The sequence below is a fragment of the Mus caroli genome, unplaced genomic scaffold (genome assembly GCF_978045245.1).
Source record: "Mus caroli unplaced genomic scaffold, Mus_caroli_1 scaffold_18, whole genome shotgun sequence".
NCBI lineage: Eukaryota > Metazoa > Chordata > Mammalia > Rodentia > Muridae > Mus > Mus caroli.
This window is the reverse complement of record NW_028227273.1, coordinates 37091020-37113116: the sequence shown is the minus strand read 5'-3', so window position 1 is coordinate 37113116 and position 22097 is coordinate 37091020. Positions and strand designations below refer to the sequence as shown.

General features: G+C 39.3%; 3 pseudogenes; all 3 read left to right on the top strand.

Annotated features, from left to right (window-relative positions):
* Positions 1 to 6115: 6115 nt before the first annotated feature.
* Positions 6116 to 13169, top strand: LOC147000387 (glyceraldehyde-3-phosphate dehydrogenase pseudogene; annotated as a pseudogene).
* A 2392-nt stretch (positions 13170 to 15561) lies between these two features.
* Positions 15562 to 16801, top strand: LOC110312286 (histone deacetylase 1 pseudogene; annotated as a pseudogene).
* A 4605-nt stretch (positions 16802 to 21406) lies between these two features.
* On the top strand, positions 21407 to 21517 carry LOC115029808 (U4 spliceosomal RNA; annotated as a pseudogene).
* The last annotated feature ends 580 nt before the right edge of the window (positions 21518 to 22097 follow it).

Here is a 22097-nt window from a genome sequence, read left to right as displayed (position 1 = left end):
AAGGAAAATATACAGTGAGCATTGAATCCCTGAAATAGAATCTATGTGTTTCATTGTAATAATTGTTATAATTTTCTTTTATAGTAATAGATGCAGATATTTACAGAAAAACTTGGTTTTTTTTTTTAAATCTTCAGAGAAAATAATTAAGAAAGACTGGAAGAAAAATCAGCTTTTAAGCTTTCAACATAGTCCATCACAAACCTTAGCTTTTTCTTATATAGTGTATTATGCATGGATAACTTAACATAATTTCTAATATGTATTAACCTAATATACAAATTTTGGTAATGTAATTTTTCTTTTTTTTTCTTTTTTTCTTTTTTTATGTTTGGCATCCTTTTTTTTTTTAAATTAGGTAATTTCCTCAATTACATTTCCAATGCTATCCAAAAAGTCCCCAATACACTCCCCCCCAGTCCCCCACCCACCCACCCCCACCCCTTGGCCCTGGCATTCCCCTGTACTGGGGCATATAAAGTTGACAAGTCCAATGGGCCTCTCTTTCCAGTGATGGCCTACTAGGCCATCTTTTGATACAAATGCAGCTAGAGACAAGAGCTCTGGGATACTGGTTAGTTCATAATAATGATCCACCTATGGGGTTGCAGTTCCCTTTAGCTCCTTGGGTACTTTCTCTAGCTCCTCCATTGGGGGTCCTGTGATCCATCCAATAGCTGACTGTGAGCATCCACTTCTGTGTTTGCTAGGCCCCCGGCATTGTCTCACAAGAGACAGCTATATCTGGGTCCTTTCAGCAAAATCTTGCTAGTGTATGCAATGGTGTCAGCGTTTGGAAGCTGATTATGGGATGGATCCCTGGATATGGCAGTCTTTAGATGGTCCATCCTTTCTTCACAGCTCCAAACTTTATCTCTGTAACTCTTTCCATGGGTGTTTTGTTCCCAATTCCAAGAAGGGGCACAGTGTCCACACTTTGGTCTTCGTTTTTCTTGAGTTTCATGCGTTTAACAAATTGTATCTTATATCTTGGGTATCCTAAGTTTTTGGGCTAATATCCACTTATCAGTGAGTACATATTGTGTGAGTTCCTTTGTGAATATGTTACCTCACTCAGAATGATGCCCTCCAGATCCATCCATTTGCCTAGGAATTTCATAAATTCATTCCTTTTAATAGCTGAGTAGTACTCCATTGTGTAAATGTACCACATTTTCTGTATCCATTACTCTGTTGAGGGGCATCTGGGTTCTTTCCAGCTTCTGGCTATTAGAAATAAGGCTGCTATGAACATAGTAGAGCATGTGTCCTTCTTACCGGTTGGAACATCTTCTGGATATATGCCCAGGAGAGGTATTGCTGGATCCTCTGGTAGTATTATGTCCAATTTTCTGAGGAACCGCCAAACTGATTTCCAGAGTGGTTGTACAAGCTTGCAATCCCACCAACAATGAAGGAGTGTTCCTCTTTCTCCACATCCTCGCCAGCATCTGCTGTCACCTGAATTTTTGATCTTAGCCATTCTGACTGGTGTGAGGTGGAATCTCAGGGTTGTTTTGATTTGCATTTCCCTGATGATTAAGGATGTTGAACATTTTTTCAGGTGCTTCTCTGCCATTCAGTATTCCTCAGGTGAGAATTCTTTGTTCAGTTCTGAGCCCCATTTTTAACGGGGTTATTTGATTTTCTGGAGTCCACCTTCTTGAGTTCCTTATATATATTGGATATTAGTCCCCTATCTGATTTAGGATAGGTAAAGATCCTTTCCCAATCTGTTGGTGGTCTTTTTGTCTTATTGACGGTGTCTTTTGCCTTGCAGAAGATTTGCAACTTTATGAGGTCCTATTTATTGATTCTCGATCTTACAGCACAAGCCTTTGCTGTTCTATTCAGGAATTTTTCCCCTGTATCCATATCTTCGAGGCTTTTCCCTACTTTCTCCTCTATATGTTTCAGTGTCTCTGGTTTTATGTGGAGTTCCTTAATCCACTTAGATTTGACCTTGGTACAAGGAGATAGGAATGGATCAATTCGCATTCTTCTACATGATAACCGCCAGTTGTGCCAGCAGCATTTGTTGAAAATGATGTCTTTTTTCCACTGGATGGTTTTTGCTCCCTTGTCAAAGATCAAGTGACCATAGGTATGTGGGTTGATCTCAGGGTCTTCAATTCTGTTCCATTGGTCTACTTGTCTGTCGTTATACCAGTACCATGTAGTTTTTATCACAATTGCTCTGTAGTACAGCTTTAGGTCAGGCATGGTGATTCCTCCAGAGGTTCTTTTATCCTTGAGAAGAGTTTTTGCTATCCTAGGTTTTTTGTTGTTCCAGATGAATTTGCAGATTGCCTTTTCCAATTCGTTGAAGAATTGAGTTGGAATTTTGATGGGGATTGCATTGAATCTGTAGATTGCTTTTGGCAAGATAGCCATTTTTACAATGTTGATCCTGGCTAACCATGAGCATGGGAGGTTTCTCCATCTTCTGAGATCTTCTTTAATTTCTTTCTTCAGGGACTTGAAGTTCTTGTCATACAGATCTTTCACTTCCTTAGTTAGAGTCATGCCAAGGTATTTTATATTGTTTGTGACTATTGAGAAGGGTGTTGTTTCCCTAATTTCCTTCTCTGCTTGTTTATCCTTTGTGTACAGAAAGGCAATTGACTTGCTTGAGTTAATTTTATATCCAGCTACTTCACCGAAGCTATTTATCAGGCTTAGGAGTTCTCTGGTGGAATTTTTAGGGTCACTTATGTATACTATCATATCATCTGCAAAAAGCGATATTTTGACTTCTTCTTTTCTGATTTGTTTCATCTCCTTTTGTTGTCTAATTGCTCTGGCTAGGACTTCAAGTACAATGTTGAATAGGTAGGGAGAGAGTGGGCAGCCTTGTCTAGTCCCTGATTTTAGTGGGATTGCTTCCAGCTTCTCACCATTTACTTTGATGTTATCTACTGGTTTGCTGTATATTGCTTTTATCATGGTTAGGTATGGGCCTTGAATTCCTGATCTTTCCAAGACTTTTATCATGAATGGGTGTTGGATTTTGTCAAATGCTTTTTCAGCATCTAACGAGATGATCATGTGGTTTTTGTCTTTGAGTTTGTTTATATAATGGATTACATTGATGGATTTTCGTATATTGAACCATCCTTGCATCCCTGGGATGAATCCTACTTGGTCAGGATGGATGATTGTTTTGATGTGTTCTTGAATTCGGTTAGCGAGAACTTTATTGAGGATTTTTGCATCAATATTCATAAGGAAAATTGGTCTGAAGTTCTCTATTTTTGTTGGGTCTTTATGTGGTTTAGTTATCAGAGTAATTGTGGCTTCATAGAATAAGTTGGGTAGAGTACCTTCTGATTCTATTTTGTGGAATAGTTTGTGAAGAACTGGGATTAGTTCTTCTTTGAAGGTTTGATAGAACTCTGCACTAAACCCATCTGGTCCTGGGCTTTTCTTGGTTGGGAGACTATTAATGACTGCTTCTATTTCTTTAGGGGATATGGGACTGTTTAGATCATTAACCTGATCTTGATTTAACTTTGGTACCTGGTATCTGTCTAGAAATTTCTCCTTTTCATCCAGGATCTCCAATTTTGTTGAGTATAGCCTTTTGTAGAATGGTCTGATGGCGTTTTGGATTTCTTCAGGGTCTGTTGTTATGTCTCCCTTTTCATTTCTGATTTTGTTAATTAGAGTACTTTCCCTATGCCCTCTAGTGAGTCTGGCTAAGGGTTTATCTATCTTGTTGATTTTCTCAAAGAACCAGCTCCTCGATTGGTTGATTCTTTGAATTGTTCTTCTTGTTTCCACTTGGTTGATTTCACCCCTGAGTTTGATTATTTCTTGCCGTCTACTCCTCTTGGGTGAATTTGCTTCCTTTCGTTCTAGAGCTTTTAGGTGTGTTGTCAAGCTGCTAATGTGTGCTCTCTCTAGTTTCTTTTTGGAGGCATTCAGAGCTATGAGTTTTCCTCTTATCTAGCTTCTTTTATGTATTCATTTTGAAACATGGTCTTATTATGTTTCTCAGGCTGAACTAGAATTCAAAATCCTCAGGCAAGTCTTTGGACGTATTGGAATCATAGACTTTCTCCATCATCTCAGCTATCATACAGAAAGGATTGTTAAAATAATGCTCACAGTGCCTTGAATTCCTTGAATTTTATTATGTTTCTCTACTGACATCACCTCCTATCTACTTAATGTACATTTATATGTTGCTTGCAGTGTTCAGGGAACCATAGCAATTCTAGATTCTATCAAGAGACTCAAACCCCAGAAATCAACAGTCCAGTGTCTAGGCATGTGCTATAGTTTTATATACCTGAATATAAATAAACTATTTTTAATCATTCCATACTTTTAATAATTTCCAAAGAGGAATATTTAAGGTCATTAAATACGTAGAATTATACAGCTATGTTGGAACATTTACTAAAAATAAACAAATAGCACATATGTACATTTAAATTTTAACCAAGTAATACCGTTTTTTTAGTGTATCAAACACACCTATTTTAGGGGCTTGCCATATAACTTAGGGCATAAAGGCAGCTAATGTTTAAGCCTGATGATGTGTGCACTTGATCTCAGAACTTATATAGGATTAGGATCAGGTGAAGAAGAGAACTGATTTCACAAAGCTGTCCTCTGACCTCTATGTGGGTACTGGAACTGAAACACACACACACACACACACACACACACACACACACACACACACACACACAGAGAGAGAGAGAGAGAGAGAGAGAGAGAGAGAGAGAGAGAGAGAGAGAGAGAGAGGGAGAGGGAGAGGGAGAGGGAGAGTCAGAGACACTCACACAGAGAGAAAAAGAAAGAGGGAGGGAGAAGTGAGGTGTAGGAGATGGAGAAAAGAAGGGATGAAGGGAGAGAGGGAAGGAGGGAAGACGAGAGGGAGGGAAATGGGGATAGGTTTGTTAAAGGGTACATTATCACAGATATATAAAATATAAAAATCAAAAGGTTTAATATGAAATATAAAATTATATTAATAAAACTATTATATTAAGGATTTCTGTTAAGCAGGTTTGAGCTGCTTTTATCCCACAAAGGCTGCAATTATGTAAGTATGAAGTTATGTATAGGAACATTAGTCCATTAGTCGGCTTCACCATAGCAACCATTGTATTAGCAGTATGTGTTCAATAACATCATGTTCTAAACCTCCAATACTCATAATAAGGTTTGTTTCTTAAGTGAAATTATGAGGAACATAATTAACCATAGTGATCTTGTATACCACTGTGTCTGCTGTTGCTCTAGAGTTCAAACACATAGCTGGGTTCCTATGTTTTACCTAGAACCCCCATCTTAAGTCCTCAAAATGCCATTCTCTCGTCCTGTTTGAAAAATTGCAGGCCGCCGAGGCTACTACCACAGTGCACACACCTGAGTCTCAGGTGTTTCACATCACACTAGAAGGGGTTTGAGACAATTGAGTGAAAGTCACAAAGTATTTATTATTTCTTTTTCTGCAGCAAAGGTTATGTACCTCATCATGCATGTGTTCTACTCTGAGAGCAACATTTTTCTCATTTTGATCTGCCAGTCAGAAACATTGGGAGTGTAGCAATATTTTTATTATCATATGTCATTCAAGAATTTCAAAGCACTTCATAGGTAATTACAGTATGAATGTGTTTGTAGACCCCCCAAATAGCTATGGGTTGTGTATTATTTATAATCACTTTTCTTAGGGAGAAACTGAGGTAGAGAAAAGATTAAAGATTTGATAAAGGTAACTGAATGAATTGCTAGTCACTCTGAGGATAAAAATGCAGGTCTGTGGAGCCTGGAATGCTACATGCACAAACCATGTGGGACTGTTCATCAAGGACAACATTTAGTTCCGCTTTTAGAACAAGAACTACCAGAATGTCAAATAGACGCAACGATTCCTAATTTTTTGGATACGTTTATTTATTTAGCACTGTATATATGAAAGCAGAATTACACATGAAGCATCTTTCCCAATTGCTCTTTAGGGCTTCGTTTGAACCCAGAGCTCTTTCATTTGATTCTTCCATCAGTATGGCTTGTCCTTGAGTTCTGAGATTGTGGGTTACCACGCCATGCCTGGTTTTTACATATATTCTGGGAAGTCAAATTCCTTCACACTTGCATGGCTTTACTCCATGAGCCATCTCCAAAGACTCCTCTGAAGTTTCCCTTACCTGCTTCTACCAACCTCCTTCCCACCACACTAAACATGCTAAATTTCCCGAGAGCCAGCATTCGCTTAGTTTCGTCAGGAGCACACAGAACTGAGGTCCAGTATGCGTCTCCTCAGGTGAGCTGGGTGACTTCATGGGAGGCAAACGAGAGTTGGAAAAATGTAGGTGCTAAAGCTCAGGTTAATTTAAATGGGAGATTGTCGTTTCTCAAAGGGATATTCATTAATCAATCCTCCAAAGTCTATCAGCCATAGAGTCCTTGGCTCAGTCATACAAACATTTACATAAATGTTGACATGCTGTACGCCTATAAACATTATTGATAAACTGCTAGATAAACCTTCTGTCATATTTTGAACAAAGGGACTAGTATCTAATGTTTGTATAATTTATTTTATCTTGACTTAATTTTATATTTAAATTTTTTATTTTATTCATTTACATTAAAGTGAAGAAAGAATCCAAATGTGCTATGGTATATGTAGAGGTCGGAAGACTACAAATAATTCCTGGTTGTCTCCTTCTAGAATGTAAGTCTCAGGACTCCAATTGAGACAGTCAGGGATTTGGAGGCAGGTGCCTTTAGACACTGAGCTATTGCTTCAGCCCATTTACTCTCATCAGTTCATACTATCATGACACAATTGATAGCAAGCTGAAGAAGTCTTGTCTAGCATGGAAGCAACATGATTTGATGGGTAGTAGGACCTGCCTGCAGTAACATAACTGCTATAGATCTGTAAGTAGGGTCCTGGTAACAGGAACATATTCACATGTGTACCTTCCCACAGCTCACTATGCAAGTCTTCCCCCTGCCTCTCATGTGTATGTCTTTCAAAAAAGCATCATATCCTAGGCATGGTATTCAAGGTAGTGCTCACACCCTGGACTGATACCATCATTCCTGCATATTGGCTAACATGGTAATGACTTTGGACTTGAGAATGATTAATTTACTTGACCTTGAATACTATCGAAAATGTTTCTGTGCCACATTCACTTTAAATGCAAAATTAATACAATGAAACCTAATGTAAATGCTGGTTATATGCATTAAATGGCATATATTAGCATCATTTAGCTTGTGAGTTAAATGATAAGTTGAGACCATTTTTAAGGCTATTTTTCAGAAGGAACTATATGATCAAATTTTATAGAAATATATCTCTTAAAGGTCCATGGAAATTAGAATGGTCTCATGCAGAAACTATTTGTCTCTTCTTATAAAGTTATAAAGGAGAGCACTTTGCTTAGTGTAACTGAAAGGTTTTATTCTCTGTACTGTAGCCCAATCCCTGGAAATGTATTGTTTGATGGTTTAAATGAGAATGACCTCCGTAGGCTCACATATATGAATAGTTGGTCCCCCATTGATAGAACTGTTTGAGAAGGATTATGAGGTGTGGTCCTTCCGCAGTAGGTGAGTCACTGAGGGTGGGCTTCATTCCGTGAAAAGACTATCTCAAAAAGTAAGATATAAAGGAGTTTAGAAAGACATAAGACATCAACTTCTGCCTGCCCCTCCCAGCACAAATACCTGCTTTCAGATGCACACACAAACATCCACACCAACATCATTCCTGCATATGATACCATATGATACACATAAAAACCAAATTTGTAGGTGGTACATCATGCTAGCATTCTTAGCAAGTTACATAGACACATCCACACACGAGAGAGCGAGAAAGAGAGAGAGAGAGAGAAAGAGAGAGACAGAGACAGACAGACAGACACACAGACAGACAAGCTTATGTACAGACACAAAAACACGTGCACAGACACACACAACTCAAAGGAAGGCCTTGCAGTTAAGCAACACTTATTTTGGATAAAATCTGCTTATCAAATACTCTAATAATTATTCAACCTTCAATCCCATGTCTATAATTTCATAGTACTTTTTCCAGGGTAATTAACTATTTGCTATCTGATAAGCTTTATTTTGTGCGGTGAGTATATCTCTGAGTGCACATCAGGGCAGTATAGTATCTTGAACAGAATGCCTGACATAAACAATTTTTCAAAAATGAAGATTTTATTTGGTTTATAGTTTCAGAGAGTTCAGTTTAGGGTTGCTTTATGCCACTCTATATATTTGGGCAGAATATTGTAGCACTAGAAGGTATGACACAAGCCTCTATGTGTCTCTGTGTCTCTGTCTCGCTATGTGTGTGGTGTGTATGTGTGCATGTGTACTCGCCTGAGGATGTACCTATGTATATGGCTCTACATTTAGGTACTCTCTACTCTTGTTTGAAGAGGGCATTTACTAACCTGGAGTTTTGCCACTTGAGCCAGGCCAGCTGACTTACGAACATCTGTGCCTGCTGCTTCCCACCTCACACCACTAGGATATTGCCAGCTTTCAATCAGCCTAGCACATGCACTCTTTACATTGTGAAGAGAGGGAGGAAAGGAAGGATGGAGAAAGAAAACAGCAAGAGAACATGGGCAAGATGAAACCAGAAATGTGACATAATTGCCTTCTTCAGCTAGATGCCTCCTCCTAAAACTTGCAGAGCCTTTCAAGACAATCCCACACACCTCAGACCAAATTCTTTATGCATCTACCTATGTGATCAATGTATACTCAGGTCATTACAAACTCCAAGGTGATGAAATTAATGGGTGGATGCTTTTTGAGTTGACTATATCATGAGTTGGCTTCCAAATAGATGGGGTTAATAAGTAATTTTTAAAAAACATGTTTATAAAAGCTTAAAGAATGAATATGAATTGTCTACATTTTTTCCTGCTGCTATTGTAAAAACACCCTGCAAAATCACATTAAAGGTTAAAGAATTTAGTGTGGATGGCAGTTCAAGAGGATAGTCAAGGGTGCAGAAGTCACCGAGGCAGTGGCTGGCCAGTGTGCATTTGCAGTCATGAAGCAACGAATTCACTTTGCTCATGGTCAGCTTGCTTTCTTGGGAAATGAATGCCACCCACACTGGGATAGTCATTCCACCTCAATTCATGCAATCAAGAAAATCTTTCACAAACATGCTAAGAGACCCATTTTTCAGATGACTCTACCTTTGGCTTCTTCAATATATTCTAAACTGTAAGAAGGCTGAATCTAGAATCACCAGAACATAATCTGTGAGAGAGTTTTAATTCAGTTATTTCTGAAATGAGAAGACTTACCTCAATTGTCTTTAGGATCTTTGGGGTGAGGGTTAAAGGCCATGTGGGTAAAAGATTTTGTTTTTTGCCTGTTTCCTATCATTTGCTGGAGAGAATGGCTTCTCTGCTGTTGTCACAGCCCTGTTGTGTTCAATGCCACTAGATCCTAGTGCCTTCAGCCTTCCAATGTGGATTGAAGACTGACAGGTCTTGGGAAACCTGCAGGCTTTACATTATAGGTTGGGATTCTATTGGTCTCCAGCTCCCTGGGCAAAGCAGTTACTGACTTCATAGCCTCTACAATGTGAAGACAGCCCTCAATAAATTATCCTGGGCATATCTTATAAGGTTTATCTAATAAATTCCCTTTTAATAACATCCACTCTATTGTTTCTACTTCTCTAGATAACTCTGATAAATATAATAGCTGATATTTATTATTTTGACCTCTTTATTGAGAAATAATGTTTACAAATTTTATAGACTTGGTGGTCTGCAAAGTTGCTCCCACTATCTTGACTCTGTGATTACACACACACACACACACACACACACACACACACACATACACACATTCATCACACAATGTAGATTTATGCCAGGAAGTCTTTATTTACAGACTCAGATATTTTAGTTGCATGGGAGATTTTCATACATCATAGAATAAATATTTTTTGTTGTTTTTAATCACTTGAAAACCTCTGTTTAGATTGAGGGACATATGAAAATCAAAGATAAACTAAATATGAATCAAATTATGCCTGCACCTACCTGTTTTAAAAAATATTTAAAAGGGATAAGTCTAAGTAAAGCCACTTCATGCGTGGATGGAATTAAGTGTGGATTCCTAGGTCCTGTCTCTGATGAGAGAGAGAAAGAGAGAGAGAGAGAGAGAGAGAGAGAGAGAGAGAGAGAGAGAGAGAGAGAGAGAGAGAAATGAAGGGAGGGAGAAAGGAAAGAAGGAAAACAGAAAGAACAAAGGAAAGAAAGAAAGAGAGGGGGAGGGAGAAAGGAAAGGAAAAAGAAAGAAAAAGGGAAAGAAAGAAAGAACAAAAGAAATAAAAAGAGAGGGGGAGGGAAGAGGGATGGAGAAAGGAAGGAAGGAAATAGAAGAAAGAAAGAAATATGGAAAGAAAGAAAGAAGGAGGAAAGAAAGAAAAAGTGGAGGTTGCATGTGTTTGAAATTCTATAACTAGAGGAGAAGGCAGAGGCAGAATATTCAAAAGGTCAAAGTCATCCTAAGTTATAGGAAAGTTTTACACCAGCCAAGCCTACAGGAGCACCTGTCCCAAACAAAACTCAAACGGCAGAAAATTGTTGTAAGTGGCTGAGAGCTTTCTCCAGAGGGTGAGTACTTGGAGTTTATTCTCAACTCATCCCAGGTGTAGAACTGTGACCTTGAACTCCTCAGACTCCTTAAATGGGGCTTGGGTATAAAACTCAAAGTCCTCATTTTGAATTTGATGGGCAGTTACTTAAAAAATTTCCACTATGCAGAAGAGTCATGTACTATGCTTTCCGAATACTCTTCCAGGCAGGAAGGTGTATGGTGGACCATAGTAGGCTAGGTAAGTGAAGGGTAGGTAATGGGGAATTTCAGAAGACATCACATTTATCAAGCTGGTCTGTCCTGAAATAGAAATATGCATTTCATTGTTAATCATCTAAGTTCAATGGTGTAGTTGTGAACTAATGCTACCATATTTTCTTCTAATACTAGTCACAAGTATTTTAGCTTTTCCATTTCCGAGAACTGAAAGATTAACTGCACCATGACCTTGTGAGCATCACATTTGAATCACTGAATGCAGGATTTATTTACTGCAAATATGAATGCTTTTCTAAAGTGCTTTTACCAGGAACACAAGCCATCTGTTTCCTTTGGTGATACAGTATCTCAGGCCACAATGTGGTTCCAAATGAGTAATGGACATTGGTTTTAAAATCAGTTTTATCTGTTGCAGCAATGATTAATAACTCCAGAATCAACACAGCTTACAAGAAAAGGAGAAACACACTGGAACAATTTTGTATTTGAGGGAGCTGAATCAAAATCTTGTGAGTAAAGTCAAAGTAAACCTAAACAGATGCTGTGGGGTGGGCAGCTCTTCCATTGTTCAGAGAAAGGGGAAGAATATGGGATGTCACCACAGGCCTGTAGTGGTTAAAAGGTTGGTGTCAGCTTGACAAATCCAGGGGGAAATGTATGTTTTTATCTGTGAGGGTGTTTCCATATTAAGTTTATTAAGATGGGGAGACACTTTGGGCAGCACCAATCATGGGCTTGGGATACTGTACTGAATGAAGAGGAGAAAGTGAGAGGAGCACCAGCATTCATCTCTCCCTCTCCCCTCTCCCCTCCCCCCTCTCTCCCCGCTCTCCCCTTTCTCCCCCCCCTCCCCTCTCCTCTCTCCTTCTCCCCCACCTCTGCTTTCCAATTGAAGATACAGAATGACCAGTCACCACCTATCCCTGCAATGATTTCCTCATCATGATCGGCTGTCATCTTAAATTGTAAGTCAATATTAATACTTCCTTCCTTATATTCCTTTTGTTGATGTTTTGTCACAGCAAAAGGAGAAGTAGCCGTCCTGCTTACTCCTAATATTAAGTTCTCCTTTCTTGAGCAATAATATCCCTTTTGCTATCATTATTTTATACTAAAATTAAATTCTTTTTCACATCTTTGGTTGTTTCTCTTTCTTTCTAATATAGTGAGAGTAAAACAATTAGAACATGTCCTCTGATTCCTCAACAAGTTATAAGTTTTATTAACTTTCTCTGTCTTTGGCTCACTTACAAATTGTTTTGATCTGTGCTGCAGGGCTGACTCTGGTTTTAGAGTATTTCCTGTTCTTGCAGAACATTACAGTTCAGTTATCTGCACCCTTGCTGAGAGAAACACACCCAACCATAACTCTAGCTCCAGAAATTCTGATGCTTTCATTTTGGCCTCCCTGTTCTCTGAACAAATGTGGCATATACTCATAGACACATATATACATACAAATAAAATAAATATTTTTATTTATCCTGGGGTGGGTATTTGACCTAGTGATCTGTCTTCTCCATATCTTGCTAGCATTCAGTGCCACCACTGTCTTGTTTCTGTGTTCTGCTTTTGGTTGATTTATAAACAGTGGAGAAGGTGTGTAATAATATCTTGCTGTGGCCTACGCTTGCTTATTGCTATCTCTGTGTCCTCATCTATAGAAACATCCAGGGTTTTTTTTTTTTAACTTTCTGAATCTTTCTTCATTGCTTGTTTTAGGTTCTTTTAATGTCACACACACACACACACACTCACACACACACATTGGTGACTAACAAATGCTTAGTCCCCTTGGCCAAGGTCATCCATGACAACTTTGGCATTGTGGAAGGACTCATGACCACAGTCCATGCCATTAATGCCACTCAGAAGACTGTGGATGGCTCCTCTGGAAAGCTGTGGCGTGATGGCCATGGGGCTGCCCATAACAACATACCTGCATCCACTGGTGCTGTGAAGGCTGTGGGCAAAGTCATCCCAGAGTTGAATAGGAAACTCACTGGCATGGCCTTCTGTGTTCCTATCCCCAATGTATCCAATGTAAATCTGACATGCTACCTGGAGAAACCTGCCAAGTATGATGACATCAAGAAGGTGGTGAAGCAGGCATCTGAGGGCTCACTGAAGAGCATCCTGGGCTACACTGAGGACCAGATTATCTCCTGCAACTTCAGCAGCAACTCCCACTCTTCTATCTTTGATGCTAGGGTTGTCATTGCTCTCAATGACAACTTTGTAAAGCTTATTTCCTGGTATGACAATGAATAGGCTACAGCAACAGGGTGGTGGACCTTATGGCCTACATGGCCTACAAGGAGTAAGAAACGCTGGACCACCCACCCCAGCAAGGACACGGAGAGCAAGAGAGAGGCCCTAGGCTGCTGAGGAGTCCCTATTCCAACTCGGCCCCCAACACTGAGCATCTCTCTCACAATTTCCATCCCAGACCCCCATAATAACAGGAGGGGCCTAGGGAGCCCTCACTACTCTCTTGAATACCATCAATAAAGTTCATGGTACCGCCCCCAAACCCCCAAACAAACAAACAAACACCCAAAATTCATTTTAAAGAGATGGAACAGTAGCATATGTCAATAAGAGTCACTACTATAATTGGCTGGGATCCTATTAAAATACAAAATATCAGTTAAGTACCCAGTGCTTGGTATAGGCACACATACATGTGTACACAAAGGCAGGTTTACTTTTAATTATATTCAGATAGAATTGTATGTATAAATCCTAACTCTGGCATAATACAGCAGAGTGGGATTCACTCTAAATGTTACCAGTATCAGTCACATGGACTGATGTGTCTGGTCTTTTCCTTGTTTTTTATTCTTTGCCTATCAAAAATATTTCCATCTGAAATCATTACTGAGATAAGTCATTTATCCACTGGACTCATGATATGAGAAATGCACTGCTAGTTCTTTCCATCCTGTGACTTTTAAAGTGTGATGAAACAATGACAATTAGAGTGTTATTATAGGACAACAATCACAATGCCCCAGGGTTATCAACTTCATCCATGGTTGGCTGAAATGGCATTATGGATCATTTTACTGTGTTTCTTAATCTCACAACTTGAAAATATAGACTGCATTTTATTGAAATGTTTTTTCACTTCAGGTGATGGGAGATATAGTTTGTGCACAAATATCACTAAATATGAAATAAACTAAATAGCTGACTATGATCAGAGACTGAGTAAAAACGAGAGAATGAATGTGGGATGATATTGAAAGGACAACACAGAAAATGCAAGAATATTCTTTTATCTGTGAGGAATTTGAAAAAATATTCCTCTCTCTCTCTCTCTCTCTCTCTCTCTCTCTCTCTGTGTGTGTGTGTGTGTGTGTGTGTGTGTGTGTGCATGTGTTCAAGGATAAGCAAGAAATCAATTTCCAGTGTCTTTGTCAAACATTCACTACCTTATTTGGGGGAGAGAAGGGTCTCTCATTGTCCCTGGAGCTCCTTCAAGTGTCTAGACTTCACATCTCATGAGTTCTAAGGATGTTCCTGAATCGACTTCCTCTAAGCTGGGATCACTGGTACAAGGTCACCATGCCTGGGTTTTTATGTAGATTCTGAGGATCATATTCTGATCCTTATACTTGCACACCAGGTACTTTAACAACTGAGCCATTCCCTCAGTGTCATGGTACCAATTTAATTACTAATTCAGTCATTCACTAAAATACATGTAAGTTCCATTCCTATACCACGTGAATTCTAAAATCAGAGCAAAGAATGAAGATCCTGAGAAGCATAATATATCTTTGGGGAAAATCAAACAATTTCACCTGTTAAATAATGACATTTAAAATTAATTCTTACAGAGAAAAATGGCCTGACTAGAAAAATTATTATGTTCAATTGATAGATGAGAACACAAACGCCTCTGAAATGTATGCAATAAATTATCTATATGGAAGGAGGCTAAACTGTTACTCAAAACTGAGCCAATCCTATATGGGGTTCATTGTTTCTGCATTGTTTTGACGGACTGTTGCACCCAGTAACCAAGATGTACAGAGGATATAGAGGACTCTGAACCATTCCGTGGAGAGTATCATGCCTCTCACAGAATAAAGTGCACAGGAGCAATTGTAACTTGATATCAGATGTGAGGCCAAATTAGGAACTTTGGTAACTAAAAATGTAGGCATTGTCCCTTGCTCTAGCTCCAGGAACTTACCATATTGCCTTGCCTCACCTGCAATTAGTTCTTCGTATGTGAAGCGAATTGGCTACATGCTCTTCTGAGAAGACAGGAGAGCAGAATTGAGAAGAACCTGGGCAGAATTCCTAAAGAAATGGGATGCAGGGATTGATGAGAGTGAAGACAGGGTCTTTGGCAATATCAACCACAGCTCATTTACCATTAATAAGTCAGTCTATGTTCTGGGCTGATAATAGATGCTCTCTGGAGGCCAGCTTTCTTCTCCTTCACAGGCAGAGTGGAGCTATGGCAAAGCAACTATGGGCCTAAAGGATTGTTTCTAACAGTCACAGCTCTAAAGACTTCTAATCTCAGAAGACTCCTCTATTCAAATGGAAGAATGCCACCTTCAAGGTGCCCAGCAAATGGGAAAATTTAGTTATCATACCTGCTATTCATCTGAACATTCTCCTTGTTAAAAGATCAAACTATTGCTTTAATTAAAAGGTTACCAGTGAGACTGATGGGAGGTCCAGGTGGTGAGCAAGATGGCACAGACTCAGGGCACCAAGAGGAAAATCTGTTACTACTACAACGGGGATGTTGGAAACTATTATTATGGACAAGGGCACTCAAAAAAGCCTCACTGAATCCATATGATTCACAATTTGCTGTTCAACTGTGGTCTCTACCACAAAATGGAAATCTATTGTCTTCACAAAGCCAAAGCTGAGGAGATGAGCAAATACCACAGTGACGAGTACATTAAATTCTTGTGTTCTATTTGCCCAGATAATATGTGTGAATACAGCAAGCAGATGCACAGATTCAACGTTGGTGAGGACTGTCCAGTATTTGATGGCCTTTTTGGGTTCTGTCAGTTGTCCATGGGTGGCTCTGTCACAAGTGCTGTGAAACTCAATAAGCAGCAGACAGACATCGCTGTGAACTGGGCTGGGGGCCCGCACCATGCAAAGAAGTCCGAAGCATCTGGCTTCTGTTACATCGATGATATCATCTTGGCCATCCTGGAACTGCTTAAAGTATCAGCAGAGGGTGCTGTATGTTGACATTGATATTCACCATGGCGATGGCGTGGAAGAGGCCTTCTATACTACAGACTGGGTCATGACTGTGTCCCTTCATAAATACGGAGAGTACATCCCAGGAACTAGGGACCTACGGGATATTGGGGTTGGCAAAGGCATTAGCCTATGCTAATGCTGGGAGGAGGTGACTACACCATCTGTAATGTCACTCAGTGCTGGACTTACGAAGCAGCTGTGGCCCTGGACACAGAGATCCCTAATGAGCTGCCATACAATGATTACTTTGAGTACTTTGGACCAGATTTCAAGCTTCACATCAGCCCTTCCAATATGACTAACCAGAACACTAATGAATACCTGGAAAAAAATCAAGCAGCAGCTCTTTGAGGACTTGAGAATGCTGCCTCATGCCCCTGGGGTCCAGATGCAGGCCATACCTGAGGATGCCATCCCAGAAGAGGGTGGTGATGAGAATGAGGAAGACCCTGACAAACTCATCGCCATCTACTCCTCTGACAAACGCATTGCCTGTAAGGAAGAATTCTTGGATATAGATGAGGAAGGAGAAGGGAGTCACAAGAATTTTTCTAACTTCCAAAAAGCTAGAAGAGTCAAAACAGAGGATGAGAAAGAGAGAGATCCTGAAGAGAGAAAAAAAAAAGAAGTCCCAGAAGAGGAGAAAACCAAGGAGGAGAAGCCAGAAGCCAAAGGGATCAAAGAAGAGGTCACATTGACCTGAGCAAGGTCTGCAGCTCCATCTTTCCCCAAAGTTTCTCACTTTCCCTCAATTTCTTAGATTTTATATTTTCTATTCCTCTGTGTATTTATATAAAATATATTAAATATAACATCCCCAGGACTAGATAGGAACCAGGGACCAGAGGTCAGGGCAGTAGTGCTGGGAGGACACTTCCCAGAGTGACCTTGTTCATCCTGACCTCCCCTCTACCCCAGGTCTGAGTAGAAAGGAAATAACCAGAAGACAAAATCCTGAACTGCCAAGTGCCTGCCTAGGAGCCCTGTTAAGATGCCCCTATTAAACTTTTTAGAAGGAGTGACTGGGTCTTTTAGGACCCCTTTTCAGGGTTGGGTAATATCAGCCATTTTTAGATTGGTTCTGTTTATAACTTCTCACCCATCTTGGGCAAACAAAAAAACTTACATTGCCCTGTCTTTCCCCAATTCTGTAGGTGGAGGTTGTTAGCCTAGCTTCCCTTTTGAGATATTTTCATTTTGTGAGAATCTTTGTAATAAAACAGCACATTTCTCTATATAATAAAGGTTACCAGCAGTACAATCTATTTTTCACTCCTCATCCTTCTCATGTGATTTATCAAGGGATGTAGCTTGTGTTATCAATCACAGAACAGGAAAGAGAGAAAATGAATGGGCTAATTTTATAGCCAGATGAATCAAAGCACAGCAGGGAGGACTGAGTTTAGTGAATGGAACATAGATAGAGAGTGGAAGCTGCCGGGTTTCAAACTCAGCAAGTATATCATCACTTTGTTATTTTGGGAAAGTCCCTTCTACTCAGTAGGCTCTTTTATGATTTGTTGAATGACCAGGTTCCAGAAACTTGACTATGAGAACAATGAAAGGTGTTAAAAACAAAACAAAACGAAACTAAACGAAACTAAACTAAACTAAACTAAACTAAACTAAACTAAACTAAACTAAACTAAACTAAACTAAACAACCAGAACTCCATAGCTTAGTTAAAATAGGTGGTCAAAATTCCAAAGACCATGGAAAGTCCCTAGGATTTGCTCTGTGCTGTGAAGTTCCTCAATCTCTGGATCCAAGGATTCTGACTCCATCCACTGACTATGCTGAGGTACAGCCATGTCTGGATATGGGTAGAAACAGGCAGTCCTTCAGGCTTTTCCCACTGTTCCTTGAATAGCTACACTATCCAATAGTGTAGCTGGATGCTGAAGCAGGATATGCTCAGGACTAGGAAACTAAAAACCAGATGAGCCCATTTTATGTATTATTCTTTGTATGTGCTCATCTGCTGGGTTTTCTGCTCCATTCTCAAGATATTCCTTGCTCCAGTGTGGTCTTTCCATTACCTAAACTGTCCATCATGTATACTCAGTTTTGTATCTGTTCATCTCTCCTCTTAAAACCATTCACAGATATGAAGATGGTTCTATTGTAAAGGACTTTGTGTTCAATCATGAAGACATAAATTTGGCTCATTGGGGCCAACACAAAATTAAAACAAAGCTGAATGTGGTAACATATTTGTTCAAACCTAAGGCCAAGAAGATAGAGACCCAGGGATCACAAACGCTTAGTAGTCAGCAAGTCCAGCAACATTGCTGAGGCACAGATCCAGAGAGAGAGAAAGCCTTTCTCCAAACTCAAAGTGGAGAGTGACTAAGAGGTTGAATTTTTGGCTGCTGCTACATACACACACACACACACACACACACACACACACACACACACACATATATATATATATAGTTGCACCCATATGTATGCACCTGTATGTATGAATGAACACAGAAACACACACACACACACACACACACACAGAGGGACAGAGACAGAGAGAGAGTTTTGACTCTTGCATGGCTAGACAGTATCTGCCACATATATGAACCAAGGTATTAATGACTTATTTGGGCATATAATTTATCTTCAAAGGAATTTTAATTGGAACATTCTCTAAAATCAAAAGAACAATTCTCTGCAATTCCCAAAACTGCAGTCTTGAACAGCATGTACGAGAGATATTTTGCCCAGTGTCTTCCTTCTGACACCTTGAATCATATTCTGACCCTATGGAATAAAGTACACTAACATCACTTTACTTTTAACATTTTGAGACAAGGAGGAAATTTACCTCCCAAGCTAAAAATCCCTCAGCTATATCTGCACAAACAAACACTTGGAAAATTTAATCAAAAAATCCATTTAGCCCTTTCTGATGTTTCCCGTGAAATTATTCTTATCACCCAGTCGGGAGCATTCCTGCAACTTAGCTTTCACTGACAATGAAGCTGATACCTTCCAATGCAAATCTAACAATAAGTTATAACTTTATGAAACATGTGTATTTTGGAAGGGTTTAGAGAGGAAATAAGATTGTGTTGAAACCATGGGTAATCACATTTTACAATAATACAGTGCAGTTGCTTTTTTATGAAGATGAATGGACACACTTGATCTTTTAAAATCATGTTTGCCAAGTGGGCAGCTTAGAGCTTCTGGAGATTTGACACCCTTTTATGGCCTCCACAGTCATCACACACACACACACACACACACACACACACACACACACACACACACACATGCACACACACACACATACCCACATATCACATTCACAATCCATATACACATATAAAATGAAATAAAACTTTCAAAAATCTAAACCATAACATTTTGTGAACACTAAATAGCATCTTACATGTACTAGCCTAGAATATTACCCTGACACTGACCTAGTGATGACTTACTGGTAATGGCTCAGAATGGTACCCTAACATCTACTTATTTATGATGTCATTCATGAAAGTTATTTAAGGTATTTTTATGGTATGTCAATATGTTTCTTTCCAAAGGGATTGTTAATTAGTCCATTTTATGTACTTGCTCCATTCCTATTTGTCAGGATTAGGATAAGGGTCATTAGTATATGCTAGATCCCAAAATGGTCCTGGGGTCAATGTTCTGACTTAATAGGTAAAACTTCCCATATAATCCTAGAAATCTATTTTAATTTCTAGATATCATGAACCATTAGATGGCATGGTTCAAGTCTGTAATACGAGCTTAGCACTTCTAAGGTGAGAAAAGAGAATGTGCTTCAAGCACTTATATGTACAAAAGCATAAGCAATAAATGATACACAGATTCAGAATAATATGAAATGAGAGAACTGACTATAACAGAATTCCCATTGACATCCACTTGTGCTGTGGTACATGAATGTATACATGTGAGTGCACACATGAGTGCAACCACACATATACACATACACACATGTGAATACATATCATATATTGGGTTTGAGATGAAGTAGTTGATGAGCACATCTTTTGCACAAGAATGAGACATTAGTTTGGAGATACATGTCTCATAATTACTTTCTACAAAGTAGGAAAAATACCACTGGTTTGTTTAGTTTAAGAATGATTGCCTAGGTTCAAGGAGTCCCTGCTCATGAATTGTACTGCCCACAATTGATACTTTTCTTTCCAAATCAATTAACCTAATCAAAAAACCTTATTACCAGCATGTCTAGAAATCTATCTCCTAGGTGATTCTACAATTTTTTCAGGTAAACATTCAACACCAACTGTTACAGTGTCTGAAACTATATAACTATGAAGAGGGCCCTCTTCCTATTCCTATGTTTCCTCGGAGTCTCATACAATATGACTCTGGCAACAGTAGTTATAACCTTCCATCCTGTCTCCCCATGGTCTAGAGTTTGTCCTTGTGAATCACAATCTTGCCAGATGCTCCTCAGGAAAAGCCAGGTGATCTCACTTAGATTCCTTAGTAACTTGCTAAGTATAGTGACTTCAAAATCCACTTGTCTACAGGTCAGTTGTAAGCACAGTGAAGCTAACTCTTCTTAGAGAAGCACATACCATGCTGTGTCTTTTTCTTGTATTTTTTTCACTTTAGGAGGAATTAGGGGTGTCAAACTCTAAGTAAACACTGAAGGGGGGAGAGCTTGCAGCTGCAAAGGCATCTCCTGCAGGAGGACCTATTTGAAGACTGCCTGAGAGACCAAGGATTGCTGATGTAGACATTGCCAATGAATTGGGAACTGCTGTTTAGAAGAGATGCTTTCTTGAAGCCAATGGGGCATGGGTGGAGGGTATTAAAGGAGATTGCAGAGTATGCAGATGTGCTTGCTGTGTTTTCTCACCTGCTCCAGGAATCTGTGTTGTTGATTCCCTGCCACCTCATCTCCAACCCTCAAGGACAGGTAGGGTAGGGTGAGTAGTCCAGGGCACAGGCAGCACACCTCTTTGTCCTAACTCTTGTACTTACATTTATATGAAACATCCTTATTAAATCCAAATTCAGATTCACACTTGTTAGTCTTGAAATTCCTTATTATTTTGAAGAACAAATCCTGCTTTAGCCTGGGTCAAAACCCCTGAAAGCTTGAGCAACATTTTAGCAGGTTGCGTGTCCAATCTGATTTGCCCCTCAAACCAATGGCAAGAAATGTAAGTGCACACTTGTTCTCTCCTTTCTCTACTTGGTACAAGCTTCTCCTCCAGGTCAACAGGAGGATTGGTCACATACTGAGTACAGCAGGATGGGAGAACTTCTGTCAGTACTTTTTTTTTTTAACAGAATAAGATTTTTTTTGCAGTGGCAGTATTGTAGCCCATGAGGTTTATCCAAGGAGTGGTTATTGCTAGTTAAAAACTTTTCAACAGAATAGCTCATTGCTTGTGAAGATTCAAGGATCTAAAGTAAATCTCAGATATTTCTACATTATCCACATATCATGTATGTTTGGTATTATCTGAAGTGGGTTTAGAGTTGAATATTTCTGTGGAAATTATAATACTTAGTATAATATTTTCAGCCAATTTGGATTTTGTAAGTTTGTTAAGGAGTGTGGGCTTTAGAAACAGTGGAGGATTAGTATTTGTGTCAAAGAACCTGTTTATCAGAATAAAAAAATGTTTTGTATAAACATGTCAACAAAAGATCTGTAAGTTCTAAAATTTAATATAACTTTTACAGTGGCTTTACTGTTTACAAACATCATTCAAATGTAACCAGTATCTCTGCTTGTGTTGCCTTGGGAATTTAGTTTTAGGAAACAATGGATGAAGGGATACCTAGTGAAAAAAGCACTTGACTTACAAGCATGAAGAACTGAGAGAAAATTCACCGGACTCCTGTAAAAGACACAGTAGATAAATAGACAATCCAAGTGATCTTAGTGCAGGATAGGAGGCCAAAAGTGGTGAATCCCTGGAAGATGGGGGCCAGGTAACCTGACATATGCAGCAGCAAACATTACAGAGATCTGCTTCAAC